Source organism: Entelurus aequoreus, linkage group LG13 (genome assembly GCF_033978785.1).
Source record: "Entelurus aequoreus isolate RoL-2023_Sb linkage group LG13, RoL_Eaeq_v1.1, whole genome shotgun sequence".
Lineage (NCBI taxonomy): Eukaryota > Metazoa > Chordata > Actinopteri > Syngnathiformes > Syngnathidae > Entelurus > Entelurus aequoreus.
In genome coordinates, this window is record NC_084743.1 from 68,138,911 (window position 1) to 68,166,585 (window position 27,675).

At 38.8% G+C, this 27,675-nt stretch overlaps 1 long non-coding RNA gene across 2 annotated transcripts in view; it reads left to right on the forward strand.

The window, feature by feature from the left end:
• LOC133663959 (uncharacterized) overlaps positions 1–27,468 on the forward strand; it is a 43,155-nt gene extending 15,687 nt beyond the window's left edge. For both annotated transcript variants that reach the window (XR_009828440.1, XR_009828441.1), the window contains exons 3-4: positions 22,398–22,467; positions 26,869–27,468. This is a non-coding gene — a long non-coding RNA (uncharacterized LOC133663959). The remainder of the gene's footprint in view (positions 1–22,397; positions 22,468–26,868) is intronic.
• Positions 27,469–27,675: the final 207 nt, after the last annotated feature.

Consider the following 27,675-nt stretch of genomic DNA (forward strand, 5'->3'; position numbering starts at 1 on the left):
AACACAGAATGTTGTAATAAGAAATGTCGTACTGCGAAACATTATGCAAAACAACGTAACGCAAAATGTTGTAACTTGAAGCGGCATAATTCGAAACACCGTAACTTAAAACGCAGTAACCACAAAATGTCGTAACCATAAAACACTGTAACCACCAAATGCTGTAACCAAAGAATACCGACACATGAAACGTTGTTACACAACATGACATAATATGAAATGTCGTACCCACGGAATGCTTTAATATGAAACGTTGTAATACAATATGTTATGATACAAAACGTCGTAATACCAAACACCGTAACCACCAAAATTCGTAACCACCAAACAATAACATAAAATGCCTTTACCATGGAATACCCTAATATACATCCTTGTAAAACAAAATGGCGTAATATGAAATGTTTTACCCAGGGAACGCCGTAGCATGAAACGACATAATGCGAAACGTCGTAGTGCAAAACGTTGTAACTTGAAACGCCACAACACGGTACGCGGAAACCACGATACGCCATAACCACGAAACACTAACATAAAATGCCTTAACCACGGAATATCGTAACATAAAACCTTGTAACACGAAATGGCGTAATATGAAATGTTTTACCCAGGGAATACTGCAGCATGAAACATAATACAAAGCCTCGTAATACGAACCGTAACACGAAACGTCGTAATGTGAAATGTCGTAATGTGAAATGTCGTAATGTGAAACGTCGTAATACGAAACATCGTAATTTGAAGGGGCGTAATTCAAAACAACATAATACGAAATGTCGTAATACGAAACATCGTAATTTGAAGGGGCGTAATTCAAAACAACGTAATACGAAACGTCGTAATGTGAAACGTCGTAATATGAAACGTCGTAATGTGAAACGTTGTAATGTGAAACGTCGCAATACGAAACATCGTAATTTGAAGGGGCGTAATTCAAAACAACGTAATACGAAACGTCGTAATACAAACGTCCGAAACGTCGTAATGCAAACGTCCGAAACGTCGTAATACAAAACGTCCGAAACGTCGTAATAAAAAACGTCCGAAACGTCGTAATACAAAACGTCCGAAACGTCGTAATACAAAACGTCCGAAACGTCGTAATACAAAACGTCGTAATACAAATCGCCGTAACGCGAAACGTCGTCACACGACCAAAACATCGTTACCACAAAAGGCCGAAACCACAAAAGGCCGAAACCATGAAACGGAGTGACGGCTATATGATGTGACAAAAAATGGTGTACCACAAAATGCTGTTACCACCGAATACCGCAACATGAAACGTCGGCCGAATACGAGTCCGTGGATGTTCTCATTCATCCAGGTCATTGTATTCTCAGGGCATTCAATCAATCACACCTGGACCCTTCAGTTTGTCTTTTGGCTTTTCATCCAAGTAGGCTTCTTTAGTTCATGCTCATAGACTTCGACTTGGATTGGTGTTCCGTCGTAACACGAAATGCCGTAAAATGAAATGTTTTACCCAGGGGACACTGCAGCATGAAACATAATACAAAGCCTCGTAATATGAACCGTAACACGAAACGTAATGTGAAACGTCGTAATACGAAACATCGTAATTTGAAACATCGTAATTTGAAGGGGCGTAATTCAAAACAACGTAATACGAAACGCCGTAATACAAACGTCCGAAACGTCGTTATGCAAAACGTCGTAATACAAATCACCGTAATACAAAATGTCGTAACGCGAAACGTCGTAGCGCGAAACGTCGTAGCGCGAAACGTCGTAGCACGAAACGTCGTAGCACGAAACGTCGTAGCGCGAAATGTTGTAATACGCAACGCCGTCACACGCGACGCCGTCACACGAAACACCATAACCACGAAGCCTCGTTACCACAAAAGGCCGAAACCACGAAACGGAGTGACGACTATATGATGTAACAGAAAATGGTGTACCACAAAATGCCGTTACCACCGAATACCGCAACATGAAACGTCGTCCGAATATGAGTCCATGGATGTTCTCATTCATCCAGGTCACTGTATTCTCAGGGCATTCAATCAATCACACCTGGACCCTTCAGTTTGTCTTTTGGCCTTTCATCCAAGTAGGCTTCTTTAGTTCATGCTCATAGACTTCCACTTGGATCGGTGTTCCGTCGTAACGCGAAATGCCGTAACAGAACATTGGGAGAGAACATTTCAACTTCAGAGATTTGAACCCGTACCTGCAGACTGTGAGGCGTATGCTAATTCCACCATGATGCCTGCACAACATATGCACTGTTATTTATTTTTTTTAAATATATTAAAAAGTTTAGTGCTTAACTTCTGTATAAAAATAACCATACGTGGCGGCTTCAGTTTTGACTTCACACATATGATTGTGGCATTAACGACTGCAGATCTACTCTCATTCTACACACAATATGCAACGTTTTGACTTGATCTAAGTATTTAAAACATTTGAAGTTACTAAAAGCATTAAAAAAATCTCTTTGGAGGTCGAATGAGCTGTCACCAGGAAGGGTACTCTCTCGGTTATTGAAACTGTCAACATGTCACACCACCCTAGTGTGCTGCTCTCTGACAGACTTGTTGGTGACAGAAGGTATGGTGTATTAAATATTATATATATATATATACTAAAACCGTACAGGGTAGAACAGCAGCTACAGCTGCAAGGGGAGTCTGATGCCATGAAATTGACATAATTTATTAGAATACATTTTAAAAAGATGTCACTCTATGCTGAAGGCATGAGCTGACGTTCCTTGACATGTTTTAACACTCGTTTACATGCCTCATTTACATATTATTTACATAAATTATTGGGTTACACGAGTAGCACAGCCTGCGTTGTCAGCTCCTGGGGAGAATCAAGTAATTGTTCCCCTTGGGCTATTTAAATGGGTCTTCTTCCATGAGTCCAGTATACACGTAATAATAATGCCTTCGAGGCCATTGGAAACCATTAATTTGATTTGATTCATTACTTAGGTACAGTGTTTTATTTTCCTATATTCAAACAGTGTTACCGTTCAAACTTTGCGTAATGCTACTGGGGGTAGCGGGGGGTGTATATTGTAGTGTCCCGGAAGAGTTAGTGCTGCAAGGGGTTCTGGGCATTTGTTCTGTTGTGTTTATGTTGTGTTACGGTGCGGATGTTCTCCTGAAATGTGTTTGTCATTCTTGTTTGGTGTGGGTTCACAGTGTGGCGCATATTTGTAGCAGTGTTAAAGTTGTTTATACGGCCACCCTCAGCGTGACCTGTATGGCTGTTGACCAAGTATGCCTTGCATTCACTTGTGTGTGTGAAAAGCCGTAGATATTATGTGATTGGGCCGGCACGGAAAGGCAGTGCCTTTTAAGGTTTATTTGCGCTCTGTACTTCTCCCTACGTCCGTGTACACAGCGGCGTTTTAAAAAGTCATAAATTTTACTTTTTGAAACCGATACCGATAATTTCCGATATTACATTTTACAGCATTTATCGACATTATCGGACATCTCTACTATATACTTGCTGCTCAGTGGCTCTTGTGGTTAGAGTGTCCGACCTGAGACTGGAAAGTCGTGAGTTCAAACCCCAGCCGAGTCATACCAAAGACTATAAAAATGGGACCCATTACCTCCCTGCTTGGCACTCAGCATCAAGGGTTGGAATTGGGGGTTAAATCACCAAAATGATTCCTGAGCGTGGCCACCGCTGCTGCTCACTGCTCCCCTCGCCTCCCCAGGGGGTGAACATGGGGATGGGTCAAATGCAGAGGATCATTTCACCACACGTAGTGTGTGTGTGTGACTATCGTTGGGACTTCAACTTTAACTTTACTTGTCCAGGACCAGCTAATTGTTCACTATATAAAATCTGCTGGACTAATGATTGAGTGGTTCACCCGCATGCTATTGGTTGACCACGTACTAGGAGTAATACTGTGCGGTATCTGTGTTTTTCAAAAGGAAAAAAAGTGTCAATAACGAGTGTAGCCACATTGATCAGAGTAGATACCATGCAATGGAACAGGCACAAAAACCAAAAGTCCTGTAGCTGAAGTGAGCATACTTTTGCTGGCACACCGCTAGTGGTCCAGTTTAACATCTTATTAGATCTATATATAGTATGGTCGTTCACACACATTCACACATATAGAAAGTCAGTGTGAATACAAACCACATTTCTTCTTACTGGCGCCACAAATTGTGTTGTTCCACTGTTGGACTAAAGTTGTGGAGGTTGTCGGTGCCTCTTGACATCATTAATGAGCCTTTGTCCTTGGCCTCATCCCCAGCAGGTTCTGCAGCTCGCTCAACACATGAATAAATAAGACAGGGAGAAGTAGATGTTCTACTTGAAACAAATTGACTTTTTCTTCATGAATAATAATGTCTTCTTTAAATCATACAAAGACATATCTCCCATCTGGAAGGAAAGTCTTCTTTTTGTTTTTTTTGTTTCTTCTGCTGATAGTGTGAGGTTTTAACACATTTGAAGACAAGATATCACACCACATTGTGGTATCTTGGATCTGGAGTAGGGCTGCAACTAACGATCATTTCGATAGTCAATTAGTCAACGATGATCTTAATGATTAGTCGGATAATAAAGCATGCACACATTTAGAGATGTGTGTATGCGATATTAGAGATATTATCGACCGATAAATGCTTTAGAACGTGATATCGGAAATTATCGGTATCGGTTTCAAAAAGTAAAATTCATGACTTTTTAAAACGCCGCTGTGTACACGGACGTAGGGAGAAGTACAGAGCGCCAATAAACCTTAAAGGCACTGCCTTTGCGTGCCGGCTTAATCACATAATATCTACGGCTTTTTCAAGTGAATGCCTATCATACTTGGTCAACAGCCAAGCAGGTCACACTGAGAGTGACCGTATAAACAACTTTAACACTGTTACAAATATGCACCACACTGTGAACCCACACCAAACAAGAATGACAAACACATTTCGGGAGAACATCTGCACCGCAACACAACAGAACAAATACCCAGAACCCCTTGCAGCACTAACTCTTCTGGGACGCTGCAATATACACCCCCGCTACCCCATAACACCCCCCACCTCAACACCACCCCCACAAACCCCCACCCCCAACCCTGCCCACCTCAACCTCCTCATGCTCTCTCAGGGAGAGCATGTCCCAAATTCCAAGCTGCTGTTTTGAGGCATGTTAAAAAAAATAATGCACTTTGTGACTTCAATAATAAATATGGCAGTGCCATGTTGGCATTTTTTTCCATAACTTGAGTTGATTTATTTTGGAAAACCTTGTTACATTGTTTAATGCATCCAGCGGGGCATCACAACAAAATTAGGCATAATAATGTGTTAATTACACGACTGTATATATCGGTATCGATTGATATCGGAATCGGTAATTAAGAGTTGGACAATATCGGAATATCGGATATCGGCAAAAAAGCCATTATCGGACATCTCTACACACATTTAATGGCTCTAATTTTCCATCGACTTCTAAATGCATCTTAAGTTATTTTAGGCATATGCTTACTAACAACAAAGATGACTAATTCATTCATAAATATTTATTTATACTGTAACTGTGCTGCTCATTCAGCTGTTACAAAATTAAAATGATTATTAAAATGTTAAAGGAAAGGCAAATTGCTAAAAAAAACAAAAAACTATTAACTTTGTATATGTATTAAAAACAGTTAAAATAGCAACAATGAAAACAAACAACAAAACAAAAAAATCTAATTTCCTCAAAAAAAAAAGCATTTTGTGATGTTCAAAAAGCTGCACACGGGTATATTGAGTACTGATTAACTATTTGCAGTTTTAGCACTCTAATAGACTCAATGTGTAGAACTGTATCTTTGATTAATTCTTAAAATGTTGACCTTTTGATAGATTGTATGTTTAATCATATGATATCTCCGCATTGGTATCTGTTCGCGTTCATTATTGTGCCCTTTTGTACGGCATTGCAAATTGACGCTGCTTTAAAAAGTACTCTAATCGATGTAGACCAAGTTTAGCTCGCTGACTTTGGCTAAAATGATAGTTATTTTTAGCAAGCTAACAATCTTACAGAGGTTGAGATGCATCCTCCCTCCAGATGTCTGACTTAAAGATAAAGTCCCAACCATTGTCACACAATTTGTCCTCTGCACCCGTCCCCATGTTCACCCCCTGGGAGGTGAGGGGAGCAATTCCAGGAGGCAATGTGTGTTGTTTTTTGTAGTCTTTGGTATGACTCGGCCAGGGTTTGAACTCACGACGTCCCAGTCTCAGGGCGGACAATCTAACCACAAGGCCACTGAGCTGGTTCAGTTTACATCAGTTTACATTAGGCCTCTGCTTTAAAATGCTCGAATATCACAGATGTACTGCCATAAAAGCAAGGTCCGCTTTGCAAAATGAGCAAGTTATTCATGTTTTTAACAGGAATAAGAGGAAATATCCTCACACTTTACATGTTAGCACCGGCGATGTTTTTGCGAGTAGCGGTGCTGACCCGCTTTCGCCTGGAAAAACTATTGTCGACTAATCGTTGCAGCCCTACTCTTGAGTTGAACCCATGCAGTACGCATACAACGTATTGATGTGACCTTGAGCTGAATGTTGTATGTTTTTTTGACAATGTAAGGTTTCCTGTGCGGCATTGTTGTGCAGTGAGTTTCATGGCTGGTAATACAGTGTTAATACAGGTTGTTAAGCAGGTAACAAGAATAGGGAAATACGTCAGTACTGTGTGCCTCACTGCATGACATTTATCTGCAGTTTATTGTTCGATTAGCAAGAATAATAATGTCATATGTTTATGGAAACATTACTTTGCCCAGACTGCCTTTTCAATAAAAGGACCACAACTATGGAACTCTCTACCTGACACTTTGAAAAGTATACCTGCACTTGTCACTTTCAAAAAACAAACAAAATTGTGGCTAGTTGAGCAACAATCGTGTTCCCATGTTTAGTTTTCACTAATTTTTACTAATTGGTTTTTATCTAGTCTGCACGTTGTCTGTGTTATTATTATTATTATTATTGGCTTTTATCTAGTTTGCACTTTGTCTGTATTATTACTATATCATTATTATCGACTCATATTTGCCTTATTCTTTTTATTTTCCTATTTTAATGATGTTGGATCTGTTGTTGGGGACAAGTGTTGTAAATTAGCTTTGGCTACAAACACTATGATGCATACATTGGATAACTGTTTCAAATGTCTATGTTTCTGTATCTGTCCCTATTTCAAATAAACCTTTATATATATATATATATATATATATATATATATATATATATATATATATATATATATATATATATATATATATATATATATATATATATATATATATATACATATATATATATATATATACATTGGTGAGATGCTGACAAACAGATGTAAACTCAGTATATTAAGGATCTCAGATTTCTGCCTTGTATTTGATCAGGAAATGTGCAAATTTAGCGATTTTTACTTCAAGTGTAACTGCACTTTTTATAGAATTTTGCCTATTGTTCACAATTATTATGAAAGACCATGGATGTGTATATTTTTTTATGTATTCTAACTGGTGAATAAAAGTCTGCTTACAGCAGAGCCAATTGGAGGTCAGAGAGGAGTTACACTTCCATGTTTAGATTAATAATAATGTTCATAATGTTGATAGTTACGATCATGCTTTGATTGTCAAAGATGTTTGGTAATATAATTTGCGATATTTCTACCTGAATAAATGTTTCTGATATTCTGTACATTACATGTTGTGCAAGTTAATGGTCTTCTTTAAAAAAAAATGGAAATTATGTTTTGAGTAAAGAACAACAGCCTTCCAGCTTGTATTCTTAGGTTATTCAAATTAAGAGGAGAAAACTGTAATTTACGGGGGGTATTGATTTTTGAAATAGGTAAAGTAAGAACAAATATGAAATACAAAGGTATTTCAGTTTTAGGAGTTAAATGGTGGAACAAGCTCAGTGATGAGTTGAAGACATGTAGTTCTTTAAGGTTTAAGAAAGCCTTAAAATGTGAAATAATGGAAAATTATACAATATAGTAAAAATTACTTTCATCCCATTGATTTTTTTGAACGTTGATGTTCCAGGCAATCTAATTTTCAGTGAATGTATTGGATAGGCAAATATAAGCTTTGGCTTCAGCCTATTCCTTTTTCGGTCATTCTTTTTCTTTTCTTTTTGTGTGTGAATGTGTATGATTGTTAATATGTATAATCTGTGCCGTTAAATTGATCACACAAAATGGTTGATTATATTACCAAAATAAACTCATTTCATTCATATTGCTGCATGGCAATGTTTTAACCTTCTCTATTTATGAATAAAATGTAATATTCAGCCTGCTAGTCATTCTGTAATGGAAGACTCGACCAGAACATGTTATAAAATAATTTACACAATATTTCAACCAGCCAGAAATATTTTTTTTCCTAGTTTTTAAGTGCTTCATCAAAGTTACATTCATTTACAATGTACATGATGGATGGATGTTTTAAACTGCTATAAATACAGAGCAATTTGGTTGGTACATTGATTCAGTTAACCTTCTGGTTTATGGCCAGAATGTCTTCAAAAACTGAGTCACCTATCTTGACTTTGACTTTATTTGCAGATAGTCAAACACACTTGCAGTTGGTGTAGTGTGTATATATTGAACCTTTAATCAAAACCATGTTCAGTGCAATAGTTGGAAGGAGTTGTCTTGGATTATGTTGTAAATGATGATAGGCTGCAGCGTTTCTGTAATATTCTCTGTTTTCTTATGTTGTTGGACAGCTCCTGTCCACTCTGTGCGTTTACCAATATTGAATTATTTTTATTTCCTCCTATCCTCCTGACCTTTCTATATGATTACATCACGATTCCCCATCAGTGCTGTGACATTTCCTTGCCTACCCTATGGGTTCATTACAGACCTCATGGGTCCAAACAACAAGCAAGGCCTGCAAGTTCAGAGGCCAAACCAGGTGGTGATGGAATTGGATTATTCTGATTATGTATGTCATATCTGTTGAAATGCTCTCGTTGGATAATGTTTTATTGTACTTTTTTGTTAGTCTAATTGAGTATTACATCTATTGTATATATTTACTCAAGTCCTTGGTGAGAGGACTTTGCAGAACTGTCATCATTTTGCTATTAGATCCTCCATGTATGATAAATATTAAAGTACGGTAACTGATAGGCTGACCCTCTAGTATTTTGCAAAATTGTGATTGTGTTTAGAGCCAATGTGAGGTCCTCTATTCTGCCCATTAAATCCAATAAACAACCAAAAAGCACCAACCATACTTCCTTTACATTTCGTGACTTGAATAATCAAGTATTAGTGATATTGTTATTATAAGCGCTAACGCAGACAAACTATTTATAGCGGCACCGTGATCACGCGTTGTGTGTATAATGTTTACATTATCGAGTGATCAGCTGCTTCCTTGCTCCCTGTAAGTTTATTCTAGATCATAAATCATGCATCTCACCTGGATAGATAGAAGGCTGAGGATGTATTCCGACAAGTTGCTACACTTTGACAGCCAAATTAGACTCGGAAATGGAGCAAACAACATGAAAAGAGGCTTTGCTTCACCCTCCTTTTCGCCTTGCATAGGAGAGTTTTAACTTGCACTTACAGATGTAGCGACCAACTGTAGTTACTGCCAGTGGGTTTCTGAAGTGTTCCTGAGCCCATGTGGTGATATCCTTTACACACTGATGTCGCTTGTTGATGCAGTACAGCCTGAGGGATCGAAGGTCACGGGCTTAGCTGCTTACGTGCAGTGATTTCTAGGCATTCTGGGCCCCCTGAAAGAGTATTGGTGTGGGCCCCCTCTACCACAACATTTGTTACCTTCAATGTTCTTGTTTTTCATTGTTCTTGACAGTGCTTGGTGTAATACACCCAAATGGTTTCCTTTTTTTTTTTACAATTAACCACGTAACCCGCCTCCACTCACTACTGCAGGCAAGGAAGCAGGGCGAAACTTTCTCACGGTGAGCAGCAACAGAGCTACCAGAGCGGCGTGTGCTGTGCCACTCGGGCGGGCAGTAGCCCTTGAGTGCCCGTTAAAATAGTAAATTCCGGCGTCGCTAAGTGTCTACGTTAGTGTGGCTCGTTTCTAGCCTAGATCCAAGTTGCACTGCAGCCGGGCTAGGCTCGCCTTCAGCCGTGGCCCAGGTTAGCATGGGTCCGAAGCCAAGGAGAGCGGTTAGCCCCCCTGAGGACGACATGGAAGAAATTAAGAAATCTCTTGAGTTCTTGTCGGCTGAGATCGCAACAATTGCTGAACAGCAAAAGAAAATCGTGGATCTGATGGGTGACATTCAGTCACTCAAAAGACTGAACACGGAGAAAGACAAAGCTATAAAAGTTTTGGAATGTCGCGTGGACTTGGAGCAGTACTCCCGCATGAACAACGTGATCGTCAGCGGACTGAAGACCAAACATCGGTCATACGCCAGTGTGGCAGCCCGGGAGAACGGTCCCGTAGGGCGGGAGGGAGTTCAATCGGAGTCGGAGGTGGAATCGCTGGAGCAGCAGGTGGTCAGCTTTTTGGGGAACAGGAGGATCTCCGTGGACAGGAGCGACATTGAAGCCTGTCACACGCTGCCTACGAGAACCAAAGGAGCAACACCAGCGATCATCATGCACTTCACCAACAGAAAGAACAAGATCGCGATCCTAAAACAGGGTCGCAAATTAAAAGGAACGGAGGTGTACATTAACGAACATCTCACCTAAAGGAATGGTGAGATCGCCAGGCGCGCACGAATCCTGAGGAAGCAAAGCAAAATTCAGACTACATGGACTGCCAGCTGTAAAGTGTTTATCAAGCTGAATGGTACCACCCCAGAAGAGGAGAAAGTCATGGTCATCAACGACATCAGTGATTTGGACAAATTCGATATCTGAGGAACTATCTGCGGCGAGGTAGGACCCCTGTGTCTACTCATGGACACTTTTCACACACACATAATGACTGTCACTCATTGTTTCCCTTTTTATTCTTTATTTTTTTGCTGCAGTTGCAGATGTCATGCCTATGTACTAGTTGGGCGTTGTTATATATGTCTACCTGTACAGCTTTTTATGCCTCAAAGCAGGCCTATACTACTGTGTTTCAGGGTCAATTGTAAAAAGCAATATAAGTCATCAATCGCTCTCTCTCTTCATCATGGTTTCATACAACCTTAAACTACCCGGCAAAGGCCTACTAATAGCTCACTTGAATATCTGTAGCTTAAGAAATAAAATCCCTGATTTATGTATGATAATGAAGTCTAATGATATACACATTATGGCAATATCTGAAACCCATCTTGACTCCTCTTTTGAGGATGTTGAATTAGCTGTAGACGGATACACAATTTTTAGGAATGATAGAACAAGATATGGTGGAGGTGTAGCTGTGTATGTGCAGAGTCACATTCCTGTGAAAGTAAGACATGATTTAATGTTGGCTGATATTGAGGCCCTGTGAATCCAGGTTCACCTGCCACAGACCAAACCCATACTGGTTGGGTGCTGCTATAGACCACCTAGTGCCGATATAAAATACCTGGATTTAATATGCAATATGTTGGATAAATCTAGTGATGAGAACAGAGAGATATATTTTACTGGGGACACAAACATTGATTGGTCCGCTATGTGCCTGCTGAAAAAGAAACTTATTGCTGTAACTAATGCCTGTAACCTCACACAGACCATTACAGTACCAACTAGATCAACTATAAATAGAAATGGGCTAAAGCAGACCTGGGCATTCTGCGGCCCGCGGGCTGCATCCGGCCCTTTGTAATTCCCTGTCCGGCCCGCGTGAGGCCAATTATAAATTACAAAATAAATTTAAAAAAGTATCTATTTCGAGTGTGCAATACAACGGTTCTGCTTTTGTTTTGAAAAGCGTTATTTGTATTACTTCCGTGCGGACGTATGCTCGTGCGCGCAGCGGCAATCACAAATACAAAATAAATAAATAAAAAACATCTTTGTCGTGCGTGCAATACAACTGTGCTGCTTTTATTTTGAAAAGTGTTATATGTGCGTATGTCCTGTGAGGGAAGGCGCACAGCGACAAGTGATGCCCGGTTATCCCCGAGACGCTAAAAAGAGAAAAGTTGATGACGAATGGCGTGTTTTAAAAAAGACATGGACTGCCAAGTAAAGGTAAAGCCGTGTGCTTATTTGTGGTACACATGTTGCTGTGTTTAAAGAATATAGTGTAACGACCTGCTGAAGTAGATGTTGTCTTCTTGAGTTGCGTAAATGAGAAGTGAGGAGACGTGCGTGTGGAAGGAACGAGATATGTTGAGCTGTGTTAGTATAGCTTGCTCAATAAAAGTTTCAAAAGAGCGTCAGACTTCGTGTGCACTTCTTCTGAACGCTACAATTGGTGTCAGAAGTAAAACTTTGCGCATACTGCACTGTATGTGTGCTACGTCATCGGGAGGTACGTGCCACGTGAGGAGCTCGCCGCAAAGAGAGAGAGAGAGAGAGAGAGAGAGAGCGTTTACAGGTGCAGCCACGCTGCTTGCCACGGGGGGAATTCCGCCCTCAATGAAGACTCCCAGGTTTGATGGCAAGGCGAACTGGGAGGCATTTCATCCCACTTCTGACATCAATTGTAGCGTCCAGAAGAAGTGCACACCAAGTCTGACGCTCTTTTTAAACTTTTATTGAGCAACCTATACTAACACAGCTCAACTTATCTCGTTCTTTCCAAAAGGAAAACCAATCCTCGCTCCTCATTTCCGCAACAGCAACGCTTCTTCCTTCTTCGCCAATCACCTTACAGGCGTGCTACGTTCACGACAAAGAGGATGCAGGATGAAGTGACAGAAATTGAAATTTTTGTACTGTAATATACATCAGGAAGTGTTGTGTAAGAAAGTGTTAAAAATAAAACCATCAAAAGCCATCTGCTTTTGTATAAAGATAAGTTAGGTTAAATGAAAATATTATTATTATCTATCTTACGGTATATCAAAAATAATTTGAGCAAAATTTAATTGAAATATTGTCGGTGTGGCCCTCCAGCAGTGCTCGGGTTGCTCATGCGGCCCCCGGTAAAAATTAATTGCCCACCCCTGGGCTAAAGTCATCCAAATGCATTGACCACCTATTCACTAATGTTCCTGATAAATGCACTAAAACAGTATCAATAGCTCTTGGCTTTACGGACCACAACTTAATTGCAATAAGGAGGAAGACCAAGCTCTCCAAAGCTCCTAGTGTAACAATACATAAAAGGTCTTATAAATATTTTAATGAAGTAAAATTTATAGATGATGTGAAACATGTTAACTGGGAAACTGTGTCTTGAGGAGGATCCTGAAGCTGCTTTGAGCACATTCATTAAGTTATTTTTGCAGATTGCAGATAAGCATGCTCCTGTCAGGAAAACAACTGTCAAGGCAAATGGCGCCCCCTGGTTAGGGAATGAGCTCAAAGCACTTATGAAGCAACGTAACCAGGCTAAAAAGTTGGCGGACTCTTCTGGTCTACTTTCTGATGCGATGATCTATCGTAAATTAAGAAATCGTGTAACTAAAATAAATAGAGGTAATAAAAAGGTATATTATCAGACAAAGATCTATGACTTTAGACATGATGGTAAACAATTGTGGAAAATTTTAAATCAAATAATGGGAAGATCAGCATCATGTAAAACAAATTTGTATATAGAAGTTGATGGAGCTTACCTGACTAAGCCAATGGAAATTGCCACATATTTTAATAATTACTTCACAAACAAGGTGGAACATCTGAGAGTGAATATGACGCCTTCTGATGGCTCCTCCTCATGCACATTAATTGAAAATCATATAATGAAGGGTAAAAACTGCAGGTTCGATTTTGTACCAGTTAGTAGTTCTGATATTGAGAAATTGTTGTTATCACTGCCATCTGATAAACCTGCTGGGACGGACATGTTAGATGGCAAATTGTTAAGAATTGCGGCATGCCATGTATCAACTCCGATTTGTCATATATTTAATAAATCATTAAGATATGGAGTCTGTCCTGGGGTTTGGAAGGAGGCCAAGGTCATCCCTCTACCCAAGGACAAAAATAAAGATGTTACTGGTAAAAACAGTAGACCAATAAGCATACTTCCTGTTCTTAGTAAATTGATGGAAAAAGTTGTTTTCAAACAAATTCAAGATTACTTTACCTACAACAAACTGATGTCGTGTTCCCAGCATGCTTATAGGCAAGGTCACTCAACATCTACTGCTCTAGCTCAGCTGACTGATGACTGGCTGTCTCAAATGGATGTCAAGAAGATGGTTGGTACTGTCCTGATTGACTTTAGTGCAGCATTCGATGTCATAGATCACAAAATAATGATCTCCAAACTGAGAAAATATGGTTTTAATAGTATGTCACTTTCTTGGATGTTGAGCTATCTATCAGGAAGATCACAGAGAGTGTGTTTTAATGGTAGCCTATCTGAACGCAAGTACAATTACTGCGGCGTGCCTCAAGGAAGCTGCTTAGGTCCTTTACTTTTTATTATTTTTACTAATGATCTTCCCTGTGTTACAACAAACACCAATATGGTTATGTATGCAGATGACACAACTCTATACAGTACTGCCTCTACCTTAAATGACCTACAAAATAACTTAAATCAGGACCTGGAGAGAGTGTCACGCTGGGTAAATGATAGTAAACTTGTTGTGAATATTGACAAAACAAAAAGCATTCTTTTTGGATCCAGGCATATGCTTGTTGATGACCCACAGCTTCATATTTCAATGTCAGACATACCTATTGAGCAGGTCAAAAAATCAAAACTGCTTGGTGTGCTATTAGACAGTCAACTGTCATGGTCCGATCATATTGATGGTATTTCAATGAAAATGGGAAGAGGTTTAGCCATAGTCAGGAAGTGCTCCACCTTCTTGACATCCTCAACAATGGCTCAAGTGATACAGTCCTTGGTTTTCTGTCATCTTCATTACTGTCCTATAATATGGTCCGCTACGACTAAGTCTGACCTGAACAAACTGCAACTTGTACAGAACAGAGCGGCTAGACTGCTACTTAAATGTTCTTTGCGCACTAATATTTCATATATGCATTCACGCCTGTCCTGGTTGTCTGTTGAACAAAAGATGCATTGTAGTCTCCTTATGTTCTTTAGAACTATCATTTTAGATCAATCACCAGATTACTTTTACAAACAGTTTTTAAAATCAACTAACACACATATTCATGGCACTAGGAATGCCAGCAATGGCTATTTGACACTTCCTGCTCCCAGGACCAATTTCCTCAAACATACAGTCATGTATAGATGTACATCATTCTGGAATGGGTTGCCATCTCACATTAATCTCTCACAAAGTAAATTGTCATTCAAGACAGCTTTGAAGATACACCAATTGCAGCTGCCCACATGACGTTAATTTTTAATACTGGTTTTAACTAGCTTTTTATCTTATGTTGTATTTTTCCATTGTATAATGTCTGGTAATGCATGTATTCTTTGTATTTTAATTTTGTATGCTCCTATATGGACCCCAGGAAGACTAGCAGTCGCCTTGGCGTCAGCTAATGGGGATCCATTCAATAAACAATAAACAATTTCTCCAGATTCTCTGAACCCTTTGATGATATTATGGACCGTAGATGGTGAAATCCATAAATTCCTTGCAATAGCTGGTTGAGAAAGGTTTTTCTTAAACTGTTCAACAATTTGCTCACACATTTGTTGACAAAGTGGTAACCCTCGCCCCATCCTTGTTTGTGAATGACTAAGCATTTCATGGAATCTACTTTTATACCCAATCATGGCACCCACCTGTTCCCAATTTGCCTGTTCACCTGTGGGATGTTCCAAATAAGTGTTTGATGAGCATTCCTCAACTTTATCAGTATATATTGCCACCTTTCCCAACTTCTTTGTCACGTGTTGCTGGCATCAAATTCTAAAGTTAATGATTATTTGCACACAAAAAAAAAAGTTTATCAGTTTGAACATCAAATATGTTGTCTTTGTAGCATATTCAACTGAATATGGGTTGAAAATGATTTGCAAATCATTGTATTCCGTTTATATTTACATCTAACACAATTTCCCAACTCATATGGAAACAGGGTTTGTAGATCAGGCTGCCAGACAACCCTGCTGCCCCTTCTGTTTCGGGATAAAGTTTTTACAGTTTCCCTCCAAAACTGCACCAGAGGCCTGACTTACATTTTGCACCCCTTGTGGTCCTGATAAGGGACATGAAACGGGACAAGAGATGCAAACATGTCTGGGGAGAAGAACTTGAGCCTCTCCATCCTGACAAACATTCCCGCGCATTTGAAATACCCACACTTGAGCAAAGTCGTTTAGTTTTGAGAAAGTCAAAGCTTTAAAGTGACTAATTTGCCTCCAGTCTAGAGAGTGTCGTGGTGATCGCTCACTCATCCTCTTTGGTAAAGCGGGGTTGGGGTGGGGAGGTGGGGGAAATCATGCATAGCTGCTGGCTTTTAAGGAAAGATAACTAAGTGTGGCGAAAAGAGATATGCAAAAATACCCAAGAGCAAACATTCATAAATGTTGAGTTGAGGCGTGTCACCCTGAGACTGGTGGATACAATTCACATGAAAACGATAGGAGGTGTTACATAGTCCTAGTTCAAATCAGGTGACCATCAACAAAGAAGTAGAGTTGCCAATATTTTGGTACCGGTACCAAAATGTATTTTGATACTTTTCGATACTTTTCTAAATAAAAGGGAACCACAAAAAATGGCATTATTGTCTTTATTTTAACAAAATAATTTTACGGTCCATTAAACATATGTTTCTTATTGCAATTTTGTCCTTAAATAAAATAGTGAACATACTAGAACGAGACAACTTGTGTTTTAGTAGTAAGTAAACAAACAAAGGCTCCTAATTTAGCTGCTGACATATGCAGTAACATATTGTGTCATTTTCCATTCTATTATTTTGTCAACATTATTAAGGACAAGCGGTAGAAAATGAATTATTAATCTACTTGTTCATTTACTGTTAATATTTAGTCTTAGACTTAGACTTCCTTTTATTGTCATTCAAATTTGAACTTTACAGTACAGATAAGAACAACATTTTGTTGCATTAGCTCGCTGTATTGCAGGATAAAAGAGCAATAAGGTGCAGATATAAATAAATAGATTACTGTACAGATAAATATATTGCACTTTTGCATATGCATCCACGTTTATGGATGTATGTTATATTGTCTTTATATTCCAGCGAGTTAATCCGTTTTTGGGGGGAATTGAGGGGATTATTATGATGCATTCAAGAGTCTTATGGCCTGAGGGAAGACGCTGTTACAGAACCTGGAGGTTCTGCTACAGAGGCTGCGGAACCTCTAATATGGGGCGGTATAGCTCGGTTGGTAGAGTGGCCGTGCCAGCAACTTCAGGGTTCCAGGTTCGATCTCCGCTTCCGCCATCCCAGTCATTGCCGTTGTGTCCTTGGGCAAGACACTTTACCCACCTGCTCCCAGTGCCACCCACACTGGTTTAAATGTAACTTAGATATTGGGTTTCACTATGTAAAAGCGCTTTGAGTCACTAGAGAAAAGCGCTATATAAATATAATTCACTTCACTAATATCTGCTTACTTTCTCTTTTAACATTTTCTACCTACACTTCTGTTAACATGTAAGAATCACTTATTCTTCTGTTGTTTGATACTTTACATTAGTTTTGGATGATATCACATATTTAGGTATCGATCCGATACCAAGTCGTTACAGGATCATACAATGGTCATAATTGAAGTCCTCATGTGCAGAAAGAAGGGACTAAAAACCCGCCTTTTTAGCACAGCTTTTATCTAATTTCTCTGCCTTCTTGTTTTTAAATGCACTGCTTGCTTATCTGTTTTTTTATCCAGTGCTTTCAGGCTCTTATTTCTACTTTATCTATGTTTCTGTTTTATCTAGTGTGTGTCATGATTCATTTCTATTTTAATTTTTTATTATATATTCTTACTTTCTATTTTTATTTTTAATACTTTGTAGCACTTTGAGATTTCAACAAATGTAAAGTGCGTAACAAATGCAATTCATTATTATTATTTATTATTATTATTCATGTGTCCAGGGACATATTTCCCGAGTTTATAAACGTAATATAAATTTAAAAAAAAGGAAAAAAGATGTTGTGATGCTAAAAAAAATCGATTTAATCATAGTATCGACTAGATACGCTATTGTACTTGGTATCATTACAGTGGATGTCAGGTGTAGATCCACCGATGGCGTTCGTTTACATTGTGATGTCGGTGAGCTACAGTGTGTAGTGAAGCATGTTTAGCTATTCCTTTTTCTGCAGGGATGATACTTGTAAGAAACATACTTTATTTGTCGCCATGGAGACGAGGATTAGGGATTTAGAAGTAGCTAAAACACTGCAGACTGCGGATGGATTTTAGCTGCTAGCTAGCTAGCCATGTTTTAAAGCACCTCTTCCTGAGGGCGTTTCAGTGTTATAACTTCACCTTTATCTTTCGTGTTTAAGCCAAAATGCGTCTGTTCTCCCTTTTCTGTCTACACACTGTCTGCTTGTAAGTACTCCGTGATTGTGCGCTGCCGAACATGCTCTTCTGCTCGTAAAACCAGCAATGCCACGACACGACGACGACGCTTCCGCCATGCCCTTTAAAACAAGGGAAGGGTGGCGGGGGTACTTTTTATAGTACCGAATATGATTCATTATTAATATCGCAGTACTATACTAATACCGGTATACCGTACAACCCTACAAAAAAGACATCATGTGCTGTCACTTTCTGAAGACAAATATATTTTCTTAAGAAAGTTGTACTCCAAAGTTGGTAGTTCGACAGGCACATTTAAAAAAGGGAAATTATTTAAATCATAACACTTAAGATGTCGGGCTTCCTATGGAGGCCATGTGTATTGTTGCGTGAGTGTCCCGATCCAATATTGATATCAGATATCGGTCCGATACTGGCAAAAAAGCAAGTATCAAATGATATTGGCTTGCATCGAAAATGTCCGATGCAAGCAGTGCGACACTCGACAGCCAGTTGACATCTAAATGTCCTCCAATGCGCACACAAGGTTGTATTCTCTTGAATTTTGATGAAAAAAGTTAGGTTATAGGCTACTAGGAGCTAGCAGCTGCACAACAGCTAAGCACACAATAGCCCACAAGCTAGACATACGTAACAAGTGTCCTCAATAGAACAATATTGCAATCTATAACACAACATTTGTCAATATAAACACGTATAAATATAATTGCATATTACTTAGCTACAAAGTCTCCAAAGCGGAAGCGTCTTAGAAAGTATCCAGTAACAAACGTGTCCGCATCATTCAACTTACTCAGTGAATTATCGTGGCCATTAGGTGTCGCTAAAAAAATACCATGCCGCGTCAACTTAAAGACTGCATAAGTTAATTCCAGTGTTTTTCATATCAAACATTGTTTTCTGAGTAATTTCACTTGTTTACACCTTTTCTTACATTACACACTACAAAATAATACGAGTGTAGGCTGATACAGGATTTGTATTATGTTGAAAGTGAAAAAGTTGTATTTGGACAGCCCCTAATTGCCTGTGCAGACATCCTGTGTCATATGTATTCAATTCAGGCAGAAACTGCCTGCATACATTTTTACTGCAATGTACATGTAGAAATTAAACTATAGAAAAAAAGTAGACATTTTTGGAAAAAGTTATGTTCACTGTCATAATGTAATTGCGGTGAACAAGCATTAACACACATTTGTAAATTCAGAGTCTCCAATTAAGCGAACATGCGTGTCGTTGGATCGTGGGAGTATAGTAACCGGAGAAAGGCCAGCAAGCACACACAAGGTGAACATGCAAACTCCCGCAGTCTCCAGGTTTGTTGGCCTGTGAGGCAGCAAAACATACTGAAATTCTGATTGCTTTAAGTCAGTGTTTTTCAACCACTGGGCCGTGTGATACAGTCTGGTGTGCCGTGGGAAATGATCTAATTTCACCTATTTGGGTTAAAAATATTTTTTGCAAACCAGTAATTATAGTCTGCAAATAATGTGTTGTTGTTGAGTGTCGGTGCTGTCTAGAGCTCGGCAGAGTAACCATGTTCTACCATACCATATCAGTAGGTGGCAGCAGGTTGCTAATTGTAAATGTCGGAAACAGCGGGAGGCAGCGTGGCTGTAAAAAGGTATCTAATGCTTAAACCAAAACTAAACAAAAGGTGAGTGCCCCTAAGAAAAGGCCTTGTCGCTTAGAGATGGCTTTGCAGAGCGAAACTAAAACTGAACTGGCTACAAAGTAAACAAAAACAGAATGCTGGACGACAGCAAAGACTTGCTGTAATGTACATCCGAACATGACATGACAATCAACAATGTCCCCACAAAGAAGGATAAAAACAACTGGAATATTCTTGGTTTCTAAAACAAAGTTGATGCGGGAAATATCGCTCAAAGGAAGACATGAAACTGCTACAGGAAAATACCAAAAAAAAGACAAAAAGCCACCAAAATAGGAGCACAAGACAAGAACTAAAACATACACACAGGAAAACAGCAAAAAACTCAGAATAAGTCTTAGGGTGATTTGACAGGTCGTAATAGTACACCTACTTTGAGACAAGAGCTATATTGATGCTTGGTTGGTTATGGTTTAAAGTCATATCCAACAATTGGGACAACGACTTTTTACTGTCAACTGAGTTTCGTTTTTTTATGATTTCTGCTGGTGGTGTGCCTCCGGATTTTTTCAACGCAAAAAATGTGCCTTGGCTCAAAAAAGGTTGAAAAAAACTGCTTTAAGTAATAGCCCCTCTATTCATGCAGACTCAGCTTTTCATATCGCCTGCAAGCCTTTGACTTTCGAACTGGGTTCTCCTTGATGAAAGAGCAAGCCCCCAGAAGCAAAGATGGAGCTCACCTGAAACTACTCCTTTATCGTCTGCACTAAATGATCATCTGTTCGGCAGGATGAAAAGGTGCCTTGTCTGACTGGTACTTACTCACCTACCTGAAAAAAAGCCTTGCATCTCCTCTTGACTTGACCTTATCGCCAAGACTAAAAGCTAGACACGTTTTTATATACAGTAGAATCATTATAAAAAGGTCTTGCTAAAAAAAACAACCAAAAAACATGACCCCCTATAGTACCTGATTAAGACCTCTGGTCTTGTGGTGATGACTAAGGCATTGTGGGTCTAACGTTTGATTACCCCTCTTTTATGATACTTTTTTATTTTCTTTCTAAAGAACAGGCGTTATATATATCGTGTTTATGGAATACTTAGACAATCACACATTCGGATAAAGCAGTATGTGGAAATGAGGAATCTGCGAACATGAACAAAAAGATGAGTTGACCTAGTTGCGGCAGCTGGATTTGGGAGCCAGATAACAAGGAAACTAGTTGAACGGAAACACCGTTGATTTTTTAATGACTGTTTTGTTGAAACAAAATGTTACAAATGAATATTGCAGTATTTGTCTTATTTTGCACAGTGTTTAATTCTAAATGGATCCAATGGCTTCACAATAAAAACAACAACATAATGTGTTCATTTATTGCACAAGATTTGACCTGACAGTAGTTTGAAGGAAGAGCTGTTGCATATATTTATATCAGTTGATATCAGCATCCGAAATAAGTAGTATTAGTATTATTACTTTAGCATTATTAGTATACAGTATTATGGAGGGAATGTCTTTTTTGCAAAAAAAAAAAAAAAAAAAAAAAAGATTTGCAAACAAAAATTTAATTGAAATTAAAAAATAATATATTTTCCGACAAGAACATTTTTAGTTGTCATTCATTTTATTTTGTTGCAAATCGTTTTTATAATTAAAATTAACTATTTTCATCAAGAGTTTTAGTTGCAAATATTTTTTTGGGGTTACAACTCGTTTTTTTTTGGTAATCGTTTTTTTTTTGTTGCAAATTGTTTTTTTGTTGTTGTTGCAAGTCTTTCTCTTTGTGTACAAAACATTTTTGTATCTCATCTTTTGTTTTATGGTCTTTTTTTGGCTTGCTAATAGCAAAGTTTTGGTTGCACATTGTTTTTGGCAGGGGGTTAAACATATTTTTTGGGTTTTAAATTATTTTTTTCTTGGTTGCAAGTTTTTCTTTTGGTTACAAATGCTTTGTGTAACTCCCCCCATTTTTTATACCAAAACTGAAAATATTGTTCTTTAATTAGAAATCCAACTTTTTGGTTGCAAATCTATTTTTTTTGGTTGCAATGTTTTTTATTTTATTTTTTTTATTTGCAAATCTAATTTTTGGTTATACAAACATACACTAATTTCTCTGCATATAGTATAGGTATAATCAGATATTTGTAAGTAAGCCAATATCAAGCATCATCTCTGGACAATTTAGTCTCCAATTAACTAAGCTACGTTTGTTTTTATAGTGCGGGAGGAAACCCGACAAAGACAGATCTGAGGCAAGATTCAAAACCAAAAGCCACTTTCCACTGAATGGTAAGCACAAAAGTTTGTGACGTAGATTTTACCATCTTTTATCATTTATTATCTGGTTGATACACATTGACATCTTTAATCAAGTATATTTCTGTAACACAAAAATGTTTGACCATCACATTTTCTTCCTAATATCACAAACAGCAATGCTTATGTTCCTATTAAACTACTGTTAATGCCTTTTAAAGCACACCGCCAAAGTCATATAATCTTTAAAGAGGTTACACGAACACAAGTAAATCCATCTGTCCACATCTACTTCCTCATTAATGGTCCGCTCAGTCAAGTTTAATCAGAATCGATTTGTTTGCGCAACTCAAAATTATAAATGCGATTAAAACAAGAAGCATGCCATGCAGAAATTCTATAATTATTCCATTAAAGAGGTTATTCCATTATGCAACAAAGTGTCATATGCATGAACAGATTCAAAGAATATTTTCTGTCTTTAACCTGATACAAAGTCATCAGTCCAAGGTGTAGTCGATGTACGCCGCGATAGGTTTCAGCTCACTTGTCACCCTAATGAGGACAAGTGGTGCAGAAAATGGGTAGACAGCACAATGACCCTCTTCTTGGGGAATTTCAGTACAAAAAAAGAAAAACATGACAGAAGAGGCGACCAAAATAAAGTATAATGCACGCTCTGTGGGAAGGCGTTTCCTTTTCACTGAAATGTCACATTAATAACACAAAGTCCACTAATGTTAATAAATGTTTGTACTGAAAAACATCAAGTTTTTTGTTCGAGGTGTAGGGAAGTGCACAATCAGACAATTTTTGTGAAAACAGACGCGATCTCTCATTGCCGATTGATGCCAATCACAAACGCCAATCACCTCTGGCTGACTATTTTTGGTCCCACTGCTGATTAGCAGCTGGCAGCTAATTATGTGTCTCCATACACAGTGCAAAGCCGCTCCTTTATTCTAATAATAATCACCTTCATTGCGGCATACAAACTACTTTTCTTAGTATCTCAAGTGTCTTGATCAGGTACACATATCACTGGTGGATGAGGCTAAACATATTACACACAGAGTAAGCGGAAACAGGAGCAGACCAGAAGGCATGCTAAACACTAGGCTAGCTTTTTGCTTTTGTTTTTAGTTGTGTTCTATTGAATTTGTTTTGTTCAAACAATAGTACCCAATAAAATAGAATAAGGTACTATAAAACCCAAAACCATTGAAGTTGGCATGTTGTGTAATTCGTAAATAAAAACAGAATACAATGATTTACAAATCCTTTTCTACTTATATTCAATTGAATAGACTGCAAAGACAAGATATTTAAAGGCCTACTGAAACCCACTACTACCGACCACGCAGTCGGATAGTTTATATATCAATGATGAAATCTTAACACTGCAACACATGCCAATACGGCCGGGTTAACTTATGAAGTGCAATTTTAAATTTCCCGCTAAACTTCCGGTTGAAAACGTCTATGTATGATGACGTATGCGCGTGACGTCAATCGTTGAAGCGGAAGTATAGGTACACCATTGTATCCAATACAAAAAGCTCGGTTTTCATCGCAAAATTCCACAGTATTCTGGACATCTGTGTTGGTGAATCTTTTGCAATTTGTTTAATGAACAATGAAGACTGCAAAGAAGAAAGCTGTAGGTAGGATGGGTGTATTAGCGGTTGGCTGCAGCAACACAACCAGGAGGACTTTGAGATGGATAGCAGACGCGCTAGCCACCGACCTCACCTTGACTTCCTCCGTCTCCGGGCCGCCGACCGCATCTATGATCGGGTAAAGTCCTTCGTCGCTCCGTCGATCGCTGGAACGCAGGTGAGCACGGGTGTTGATGAGCAGATGAGGGCTGGCGTAGGTGGATAGCTAATGTTTTTAGCATAGCTCTGTGAGGTCCCGTTGCTAAGTTAGCTTCAATGGCGTCGTTAGAAACAGCATTGTTAAGCTTCGCCAAGCTGGAAAGCATTAACCGTGTATTTACATGTCCATGGTTTAATAGTATTGTTGATTTTCTGTCTATCCTTCCAGTCAGGGGTTTATTTATTTTGTTTCTATCTGCATTTAAGCCCGATGCTATCACGTTAGCTCTGTAGCTAAGGAGCCTCGCCGATGTATTGTCGTGGAGATAAAAGTCACTGTGAATGTCCATTCCGCGTTCTCGACTCTCATTTTCAAGAGGATATAGTATCCGAGGTGGTTTAAAATACAAATCCGTGATCCACAATAGAAAAAGGAGAAAGTGTGGAATCCAATGAACCCTTGTACCTAAGTTACGGTCAGAGCGAAAAAAGATACGTCCTGCACTGCACTCTAGTCCTTCACTCTCACGTTCCTCATCCACAAATCTTTCATCCTTGCTCAAATTAATAGGGTAATCGTCGCTTTCTCTGTCCGAATCGTTCTCGCTGCATTGTAAACAATGGGGAAATGTGAGGAGCCCTTCAACCTGTGACGTCACTCTACTTCCGGGCAAGGCTTTTTTTATCAGCGACCAAAATTTGCGAAATTTATCGTCGATGTTCTCTACTAAATCCTTTCAGCAAAAATATGGCAATATCGCGAAATGATCAAGTATGACACATAGAATGGATCTGATATCCCCGTTTAAATAAAAACATTTCATTTCAGTAGGCCTTTAATGTTCGAACTGAGAATTTTTTTTTTTTTTGCAAATCATTAACTTAGAATTTAATGGCAACAACAAAGTGAAAAAAAGTTGGCACAGGGGCATTTTTACCACTGTGTTACATGGCCTTTCCTTTTAACAACACTCAGTAAATGTTTGTGAACTGAGGAGACCAATTTTTTAAGCTTTTCAGGTGGAATTCTTTCCCATTCTTGTTTGATGTACAGCTTAAGTTGTTCAACAGTCCGGGGTCTTCGTTGTCGTATTTTAGGCTTCATAATGCGCCACACATTTTCAATGGGAGACAGGTCTGGACTACAGGCAGGCCAGTCTAGTACCCGCACTCGTTTACTATGACGCCACGCTGTTGTAACACGTGGCTTGGCATTGTCTTGCTGAAATAAGCAGGGGCGTCCATGGTAACGTTGCTTGGATGGCAACATATGTTGCTCCAAAACCTGTATGTACCTTTCAGCATTAATGGTGCCTTCACATATGTGTAAGTTACCCATGCCTTGGGCATTAATACACCCCCATACCATCACAGATGCTGGCTTTTCAACTTTGCGCCTAGAACAATCTGGATGGCTCTTTTCCTCTTTGTTCAATTTCCCATACATTTTTGAAATGTGCACTCTGTCAGACCACAGAACACTTTTCCACTTTGCAACAGTCCATCTTAGATGAGCCCGGGCCCAGCAAAGCTGGCGGCGTTTCTGGGTGTTGTTAATAAGCGGCTTTCGCTTTGCATAGTAGAGTTTTAACTTGCACTTACAGATGTAGCGACGGGCTGTAGTTACTGACACTGGTTTTCTGAAGTGTTCCTGAGCCCATGTGGTGATATCCTTTACACACTGTCGGTTTTTGATGCAGTATTGCCTGAGGAATCGCAGGTCACGGGCATTCAATGTTGGTTTTCAGCCTTGCTGCTTACGTGCAGTGATTTCTCCAGATTCTCTGAACCTTTTGATGATATTATGGACCGTAGATGCTGAAATGCCTAAATTCCTTGCAATAGCTCGTTGAGAAATGTTCCTAAACAATTTGCTCACGCATTTGTTTACAAAAGGGTGACCCTCGCTCCATCCTTGTTTGTGAATGACTGAGCATTTCATGGAAGCTGTTTTTATACGCAATCATGGCACCCACCTATTCCCAACCTGTGGGATGTTCCAAATAAGTGTTTGATAAGCATTCCTCAACTTTCTCAGTCTTTTTTGCGCATTGTGCCAGCTTTTTTGAAACATGTTGCAGGCATCAAATTCCAAATGAGCTAATATTTGCAAAAAAATAGCGTCTTCCAGTTCGATCGTTAAGTATCTTGTCTTTGCAGTCTATTCAACTGAATATAGGTTAAAAAAGGATTTTCAAATCATTGTATTCTGTTTTTATTTACCATTTACACAACGTGCCAACTTCACTGGTTTTGAGGTTTGTAGTTTAAATATTGGCTTGATATTGTTACACTATCAATAGCACGCACCATAAATAAATTAAAACATTGTGAACAATCAATACATGTGATCATTATTGGATAGTTGGAATCAAAGTTGGCAGTAATAAAGCCTGATCAGAGCATAAATATTCCCTTCTTTTTTTTGTGTCTCTTTGCTCATGCAAAATGAAACACAATTGCTATGGATAAATTATATTTTTTATTGTGATTCATTCACAAAGCAAAGGGGTAGACAATGGATGGATGGATTCACAAAGCAACCTTGTGATTAATCTGATTGGGGAAGAAAACAACACAATTGTAAACACATTGTTATTAATTAACTCCCTTCCAGACAACACGAAGGATCCATTTCTGTTGCCAATATTTTGCCGCCATTGAAGCACACAAGGTGACAAAGCACACAGCAGAGCATGAAGCCCTGCTGGACACATTCAGCCTGGTTGACCCAGAAATGCTCATGCAGGCGGTAACAACAACACTCAAGTCATCCACTTGCTCCCTTGACCCAACACCAACTCCTCTTGAAAGAAGCGTTTTAACTCCGTGCCCGAGGACGTCCTTGCATCTTTTATTCGCTCGACTCAGCCAGGCGTGTTCCGCCTCACATTCATAACGGGTTCTGAGAGATGTGTTATACTGGACTAAAGTTGTCCCGATACCAATATTTTGGTGCCGCACCGGTACCAAAATGTATTTTGATACTTTTCAAAATAAAGGGGGCTACAAAAAATGTCAATATTGGCTTTATTTTAACAGAAAATGTTATGATACACTAAACATACATTTTATATTGCAGTCAAATAACAATTTTGGCATTAAATAAGATGGTAAACATACTAGAGAATTGATATTTTAATAGTAAGTAAGCAAACAAAAGCTCCTAATTTGTCTGCTGATGAATGCAATAACATATTGTGTCATTTCCGATTTGTATTATTTTGTCAAAAGTGACAATCGTTAGAAAATAAATAGATTATTAATCTACTTGTTCATTTACTGTTAATTAGTGTTGTCTTGATACCAATATTTTGGTACCGGTACCAAAATGTATTTTGATACTTTTCTAAATAAAGGGGACCACAAAAAATGGCATTATTGTCTTTATTTTAACAACAAATCTTAGGGTACATTAAACATA